The sequence below is a fragment of the Lycorma delicatula genome, chromosome 6 (genome assembly GCF_047948215.1).
Source record: "Lycorma delicatula isolate Av1 chromosome 6, ASM4794821v1, whole genome shotgun sequence".
In the NCBI taxonomy this organism is placed as follows: Eukaryota; Metazoa; Arthropoda; class Insecta; order Hemiptera; family Fulgoridae; genus Lycorma; species Lycorma delicatula.
Genome location: NC_134460.1, coordinates 122,009,580 through 122,018,750, shown reverse-complemented (window position 1 = coordinate 122,018,750; position 9,171 = coordinate 122,009,580). Strand labels below are relative to the sequence as shown.

Here is a 9,171-nt window from a genome sequence, read left to right as displayed (position 1 = left end):
TTTACATTTTCTCAGAATTAAATTAAATTCATATTCAAAATCACACATTTGTAAAATTTCAAATTTTATCAAAAAATTGTATTTAATTTCCGTAAAGTTATTGTAACGTATTTTTTCGCTTCGTTTCATGTTTTCGCATCCGGATCCACGTCTATATGATCTTTTTTCCTTTATTTTCACTTGTAGAATGACCTGAAGTTCTTTCCGTTTCTACGCAACACTATATATGCATGTGCATATGAGACGTAATCAAAAAGTATCCTACTTTATTTTTTACTGTAGAGTCGTTGAATGTCACCTTGACACGTATTATTGCGTTTGATTTTGATGCCATTATAGCTAGTCGCTGCTTAGCATCTGCGTGAATAGTGCGCTTGTTTTCATAACTGTTCAAATGATTGAACGGACTGAGCAAAGAAGCTACCTTAAATTTATCAGAAATTTTGTGAACAAGCTACGGAAGTTACACGAATTAAAGAATGGTATCGCCCTTTACCAAGATGGCCGAACATCTATCGAAAGTGACAGCGATAAACGCTCTGGTAGACCTTCTACCGACAAAAAAAAAACCGAAAAAATCTAGCAAATTCGACAGATAGTGATGAATGATCGTAAAACAATTAGAACTTTCATTAGAAGTAGGAGTTTCATTCGGATCAGTGCAGTCGATTATAACGAAAGATCACAGAATACGTCGCAAAACAGCAAAATATGTCCCAAAACTTGTCAGTCCCGAACAAAAGGAAAACTGACCGCAAGTTGCGCGAGACTTGCTGGAATGTGCTGATAGTAATCCTAATTTTACGACAAAAATAAAAATCAGACATGAAAGATGGATCTATGACTATGACCTTGGTACAGTCGTATCACTGGAAAACTCCTATGTTCTCCGCCGCAAAAAAGCAATATGAAGATGATGCTGACAATCTTTTTTGATTATAAGAACGTGGTTCATCGCGAATGAACTCCTCAAGGACAAACTGTCAATAGAATACTACGTAACTCTTTTTTGTCGGTTAAGAAACACTATTCGACACAAGAGATCACAGCTTTGGGATTATGGCGACTGGAAAATATATCACAACCCTCCAGCTCATCCATCACAACTTATCCAGAGATTCTTGCAAAACACGGGTTCGATTGACTTCAGGCTACTTACTCGCCAAACATGGCAACCTGGGAATTTGTTGGCTCTTCCTAAGCTTAAAATTCTCCTTAATGAAAAGAGATTTGAAGACAGAGAAGAGATCAAAAGAAATGTGACAAGAGGACTTATGGTGCTCACTAAAAATGACTCTGTAAGATGCTTCCATCAATGGAAACATGCTGTGATAAGTCTGTTACAAAAGTCTGAAGCGGGCAAATCATTTAACTAAATAGGTTAAGCATTTTTTTTTTATGAGCCAAAGTCAGAAAATTTTTGATCACAGCTTGTGTATATGTATATATTTACCTTTTTTAATCTTTGTTAAAAATTATAACTATTTTATGTATTAACTGTCAAAACAATCAGCCATAAATGCAAGTAAGAAACATCCAACACCAAGCTTACTAAGGGAAATTGAGGAATGAAATGGTTTCCCATTTCTTTCCTACTGAGCCTAATATACTGTTCATCAACATGCCAAGCCTGCTTTAATTCAGCTGATACTCAACCCAATAAGTGATATCTTCCCTCATTTCATCAAAAGGACTGGTTGTATATTAACATCATTATTCACAGAGAAAGTAACTCTGTTTTTTGCCTCTTGTATACAGATTGTTTGCATCAGAGCCAAAATAAAGACTGGGATGTAAAATGTAAAGCCAGAATTAATATACCACTTTCTATAAAATAAAAACAATTCATTAAATTTTTATAGTTTCTATTCAGTAGGGAATAGTAACTATTTGTCAAACTGAATTTTTTAAATTAATTCACTCTGTATAAACCCTTTGAAACTTTGTTTATCTGAAAAACATCTATTTATACAAGTATATATTACAAATAAAAATAAAGACTTAATATTCTGTCACAATTGTTTATCATTATTTTAAACAAAAAAAAAGTTAGGAAAAGAAGAATGTTGTTGATGTAAAATATATGATTCTTTTAAATTCAGTGTAATTTTATAGTTGATTCTTTTAATATTTTTTTTTATTCCCATTTTTTAATTTGCAAAGATATATTTTTTCTTTTCAATCAAACCTGAATTAACAATACATATTTACTTTCACGTATGATTTCTGAAATAAATGTGTTAACTATCTGATTCTACTGATTGAAAAACAAAAAGACACAATTTAAAAAAAATTTTAATCCCAATTTTGGATCCTAATGAACATTTTCAAGTTTTCTTTTACTTGATACTTACATTTTTTATAAAGGTCGTATGTGTCAAAATTAAATTTTTTATGACGTGGGTCATACTTTTGACGCGAAGAAAGTATATATAAACAGACATTTAAAAGTTAAATTTAAAAAAATGAATTTTGTAGCAAAAATTAGAAATTGTTTTGTAAGTATTGTTTTTTCTATCTATAATGCATTATATTTCAGTTGTTCTGTACAAAATAAATTTATTAAGTTGAGGCATATGGATGCCTCTACTCTTCTTTACCAATATACCTTTGCTCATGCAAAGGTATATTGGTAAAGAAATAATACTATAGTAAGTATAGCCTTTCAAAGGAAAATAATTTTCAAATCATCTAAATTTTCTTGACATTTCCAATGTTAAAGACAAATAGAATTAAATAAAATTATACCATAACAGCAAGACCACCAGTAATACAACACTAAAAAGAAAATGCAACTCAGAGCGATCTTAGGTAAGGAAATAAGTAAATAATTATATTACATGTAAATCATTATGCCTTTATAATTATGGACTTCTTCAGGTCACAACGTTGGAGAAGTAGTGCGTGGGTTATAACTTCATTAATTATATATTTTTTTTTTATTTATCAACCTTAAATAACGATTTATAAATCTTTATTTTATTTTATCAATCAAACTACTTTCTAGAAGAAATTATTACATCAAAATCTGTAAATGGAATAGTCCAACCACAAATAATTGAGAGTTTACTATTAGAAATTTTATTCAGAAAATCTTTTTGAAATTAAAATCTACAATACCTAAAAACTGAATAAGTTAATTATAAATATGTAATAAAATAATTTTATTATAAATATTAAATCAAAAAATATGAAAATTTAATGTATCTTTTCATCCCATTTGTAAATAAAACTGCTCATACAATTTTTATTATAACTTCTATCACATTATACTTGTAATAAAAGTATTATTATTATAAAAATTTAGCTGAATGATTATATTTTTACATATTAAGATAATATTAATATGTTTTATCTTATTCTTACTTTCCCAGCTATATAATTATACACAATACTGAATAAGAAAAAGTATGCTGCTAACAGGGTCAAATTTTTGCATGCTGGGGTTCTTGCATATCTTGACGCTTCATCACCCACTCTAACCAGCATTCGTTCCATTCTTCTTTTCTGGATTCAAAGTCACATTCTTGAATTAATTGGCTGATTCAATTATGTGTCTTTGTTTATGTATTTTGGGCAATTTCATTCAGTGACGAAGGATAATAACCCTAATATTTTGCTTTTTTTACTGGTTATTGTGTTGCTCGATATCTTCAGATCAAGTATATAGAACCTTGTGTATCAGCTGAAACTTATTAGTATTCACCTAAACTTACTAGAAGTGGCTTAGTAGCAAGTGTTTCATTTTTATTTAGCACTTTTAAAAGTATGTGAAACCTACAAAATATTGACTCATAACCTACAAAAAAATATACAGAAAACTTTTAAGTAGAAGTTAATTTAAAATAGATAATACCTTAACTAAAGGAATAAACATACTGACCAAGGAATATTCGTAAATAGGTTTAGCCTGATAAAATTTTTTTTAAACAGAGTTGAATCCCAAAAGAAAAATAATCATACTCTTGAATTATACTAAATTATACAGATTCAATAAAGAACATTTGGAAAAGCTAAAAATATCATACTACGTTTAATTCTATAACTGGTTTTTCTGTTTTATTCATTTAATCAAAATGAGAAAAATTTTCTGTATATTCCATGAAGTTTTGTGTTATTAAGTACTTCCTAAGGGCGGCACTGAATTATGTGAAAAATGTATACCTTCTGAGTGAAATTTTCACATACAAAATATATAAGGAGACAAATCCCTCTTTCCCAAGGCCAATTGTGACCAAATTTAAATGATATCAATTCCCCATGCACAAAAATTATTGTGCTAAATTTCATCCAAATCAGTCCATCCAGCTTGGAGAAATCAAGTAAAAACAGAACCATATAGCCACATACATCCTACAATTTTTTAATTCTAAAATTCTATTTTTCAGTTTGAGGGTCGCCTGAAATGTCAAGATCTTTCAAAAACCCACGTCCAAAATTTTACTTAATTGACATGCTTTTCCTTATATAATGTGCAGTATAACTCTCTCTCTCTCTCTCTCTCTCTGTACACATATATATTTTTTTCTTTTTTTAAATTCTATTAATAAAATACCTAGTACAGAATACTGAGATAAGGTAAAAATTACCTTAATTTTATCATGAAAATACTTTTGCAAGATTCCGCATTCTCAATCATTAATTGAATTATTTAATTAAAATACAAATTAAAAATACTCAAATAAACATGTACATGGTGTAATGTTTGTTATATTACTGTAATATTCCAATTAAAACTTCAGATCAATATATTTGATGAGTGCTGTTATAAAATCTGTTGCAGTTTTTATAAGACTGTCTTCCTCAAACACTGTCTTATGGTTTATCAAACTGAAATTTTGTTTATATTTATAATGTAATTTTGTTTAATATGTTTAATTTTTTGTCATCTTTATTTAATTTCTAATATTTTAAATTTGTGTCTGTATCAGAAATATGTGTATTGTTTATTAGATGGTCTGCCGTAATAGATAGATAAACCTAATTTATTATTTTTGTTAATTTCTATAATTTTCATGAAATTTAGGAAAATGATCAAGAAATATGAAGACAGTCAAATAAAAACTACAACAGATAGCAGCAATCATATAACAAATTAATATCCAATTTTCATTATAATATTACAGTCATGTAACAAACATTACACCATGTAAATGTTTATTTTAGTATTTTTAATTTTTTGTATGCGTTTTAATTACATAATTCAATGTAGAATCCTGCAAAAATACTTTCAAGATAAAATTAAGGAAAGATGTATCTTATCTCAATATTCTGTACTAGGTGTTTTATATTAATAGAATTTTAAAAAATAATTTAATAGTACAGAGGAATAATATGAATCTTAAACTGATTAATTTCATTAAATATATATATATATATATATATACATAGAAGAAAGTAAAAAATATAAAAATAGGATGAGGAATAAAAAATTTTTGGAATAAATAATCACTTGCATATTAAAAACATTAGTTGTCGAAGAGGAATGAAAAGGGATCCCTGAAACAGCCAACACAGAAGTTCAGCTAAATATTAAGTTTAAATGTATATTAATGCTTATTTTGATGTTACTGATATTAGAAGTGCTTTAAAGAATCACTTAAAAGCATTATTAAAAGATGATGCATTCAATGTTGTTTTACAAATAATCTTTCTTTCTCTCTCTTTCTATATCATTCTAATTTTGTATATGTGTGTGTTTGTTTTATTTAGAAGAGACTTGACTTGTCAGTCAATTCTGACAAGATGTGGCACACATAGGCTATATTGAAATGAAAAGAGGGTTTCTTCTTATTGAGTATAAATAAACATACTTATAAATGTAGGAATGACTAGGGGTTGATATGGTTTTACTAACCGTGTGAACATGTTTTTTATGAGGGTGGGAAAAAAGGCCATTTCATCCCTCAATGTATAAAACAGAATTGATATTATTTTAAATTGTAATAAACAATGCCTCACATTTTTTTTTTTCACAAAGAGCTTCCAAACATCAAAATAAGTTACAGTAGTTAGAAAAAAATATGTTTACTTTTTCAAAGTTTTTTCACTATTTGTTTTAATTCTTGGATCTGCACTGTATATTTATATAATTTTCCTCCTTTAAAAAAATAACAGATTTAAATGTATTGATGTAGTACACAAAATTCTTTGTTACAAAGCTTTTGTGCTTACTTACAAAGATATAATTTGTCAGTTATGACAAAATACTCTAGTATGTGAACATTTTTAGACCAAAGTCTAGAGATAAACAACCTTTATGCACAATATTTAGTTTTCAAAATAAAAATTTTGGATCATATTTTTTTCTTTTCATGAATGGCATGCATAATTATAGCTATTAATATTTTCACAAAACTGGATCATGGGGAACTTCCAAATTGGCATAATAATGCCACAAAGAATCTACAAAATCCACTGGATAAAATTTTAAACTTCATTGCTTAATAATTTAGTATTCCTAAGTAGAAAAAAGGATAAAATTCAGCTGCCATTGAACAGTAAACCAGTTCCCATAAATTATTTTAATTTCTTTTGGATGAATGGTTGCATATTTTTAGATCTATTAGCTAATGATGACCAAATTTGTCAATGAAAGGAAATAAAGGATAAAAGGAAAAAATGTTTTTCATGAAGATAAGCTAAGTGATCATAAGCATTTCATAGTTACAGTTTTGATCACAAAAGGTAGAATAAGACAACAAAAATGTTATATCAGTATTAAATATCATAACCATAATGGTTGTAAACAACATGATACAAGTCAATAGTGAAATTATACAACCATTTTCAAGAATAACAAGAATCTCATGCCTATTAGGGAAAATTATTCGTGAAATAGCTTCCTGTTGTTTTCTTTACTGATCTGAATACACTGTCACATACCAAGCCCAGCAATGTGTAGATGATAACAGCCCTAAAATTTGTACCTGTGTTTACTATATGAACAGGGTGTATTATGGACATCATTATTCTCAAACAAAACAACTCTGATTAATGCTGTTAGATTCTCAGGTGGTTTACATATACATCACTGTCACAAGAAAGGCAGACAGTGTAAAACAACAAATTAATATACGCTTTCTGTTGTGAAACAATGTCATATATTGCTTCACTTCAGCAGAGCAAAACAAAAAGTTATGGGGAAAAGTCATGATCTTTATGCAGAAAATTTTAAAAATGTTTTCAAAATGGTTGTGCTATCAAGATGAGTATATATATATATATATACACACAATACCAGTATGTTATTTATAGTAATAAATAATTAATGTTTACAGTATCAATTTCTTGACTGATTTGATGCAGTTCTCCATTCATTTCTATTCTGTATTGATCACTTAGCCTTAACATACAGTAGCATGGAAATTAATCCAAGGACAAATGTTATTTAATAAAAAGTAACTTCATTGAGAAAAAAATCATATTGTACAATTTGTGAATATCTAGTAGTAATTGTATCCTTTATTCTTACTTCATGTACATGATTTGGCATCGATTCAACAAGTGTACTAAACATTTTTTTTATTTCTTAATCATGAAACCATACCAATATTACTACTTTAATGAGGCCAATTTTGTGGTATAATTCATTTTTGAGCAGTTTCTTGGGCCTTCAAATGTGAAACAACTCGAAAATACTTTTTTGTGGGGATGTTTAACTGGTTGCTAGATATGAGCCAGTAATATATTTTCATTTAATGCTTTTTTAATGTATGGAGCCCTTTACTCCTAAACATAAAAATGTAACTTGTCGGAAAACACAACATTTTTTGAGTCTCCTTTGGTCCAATTAAATGTTCTTTGCCCACAGCCTTTATTTGCACATTGCTGGTGTTAAATGATGCTTTTTACTACTGGTCAATGCATCATCAATCTAGCTGCAAGAAATTGGCAATTTAACAATTGCCATGCATAAACCTGTTTCACTGGCTACTAATACTCAATTTAAGTCCACAACAGACAATTTTGAATCAAGTTAACTTTTTCTCACTAATAAATGATCCTGTGTTGGAGTAGCTTTTTTTACGGCCAGATTTGCCGGTCCTTTGAGGTGAAAAGGAACCAGTTTAATTAAATTGTTTTAAAACAATATTTACTGTTCCTAGTCCAACATCACACTCTTGACACTACTTGTGTCAAAGAAACAATTTTTGAATGCATTCTTGGATTTATGTCCATTAATATATATTCAAGACTCAGAACAAAAAATACAAAAATATGATTTTGTAATAAAAAATTAAATAAACTTTCACAAACCCACTATTTATAATGTGAAAATTGCCAAACAACAAAGAACAATAACCTCACATAACAGACAATTTAAAGAATGGGTGTGGTGTTCAAGCAGTATAGCCAAAACTTAGAAATAAACAAAAACTCCCTGTGTTCGAATTAATTTGCATGCTACTGTCCTTTTGCATCCTACATTCTTATCAACTGTTGCATATACCATAATCTCTGATTTTCTGAAGTGTTTTTACCTGTATATTCTTCTACAATCTAATTTATCAATGCTGAATAGATGGTCTACTACTCCTGACTGTTTTTTTTTAATAACCACATTTGTTTGTAGAAATATTCTAAATATATCTTTCTAATTCTATGTTTGATATTTTCAGATGTAATTTTCTTTATAAATTCCCCAAGCTTGTGTTCGTATGGTTTTGATATTCTTTACTTTGTCTATCACTGCAAATTTTATATTCAGAAAAAAAAACCATTCTGACTTCTGGTATGTATATTACCTCTGAACATAAGAATGTACTGAGATAAGAGATACATGATAAAGGTAAGGGATATGGAAGATAAAAATCATAATAATGTTCTCTTACCTTATTATTTGGCTCCCCACTGTCCTTCAGTCCATTGAATTTAATTTTCTCTTTTTTAGTTATATTGGTTCAATGCTATTCTCCATTTTTTCTGTTCTGTGTTTTTTTTAACCTCTTCAACGTTTACCAACTATACATACAATTAATTAATCTTGTTTTTTTTAATATGTAGCCAACATATGAACTTGGTTCATCTCTTAATTAGGTTCTGCCACAAATTTCTCTCCCCCCTCATTTCTCTTGGAACTTATTTATTTTGCACTTATCATTACCTAATTTTCATCATCCTCCAGTTACATAAAATTTCAAAGAACGTCATTCAGCTTTCTGCAAATTT

General features: G+C 28.5%; 1 long non-coding RNA gene across 1 annotated transcript in view; it reads right to left on the bottom strand.

The window, feature by feature from the left end:
- Nucleotides 1–8,982: 8,982 nt before the first annotated feature.
- LOC142326188 (uncharacterized) overlaps nt 8,983–9,171 on the bottom strand; it is a 38,538-nt gene continuing 38,349 nt past the window's right edge. Inside the window, exon 4 of the long non-coding RNA XR_012756719.1 lies at nt 8,983–9,161. This is a non-coding gene — a long non-coding RNA (uncharacterized LOC142326188). The remainder of the gene's footprint in view (nt 9,162–9,171) is intronic.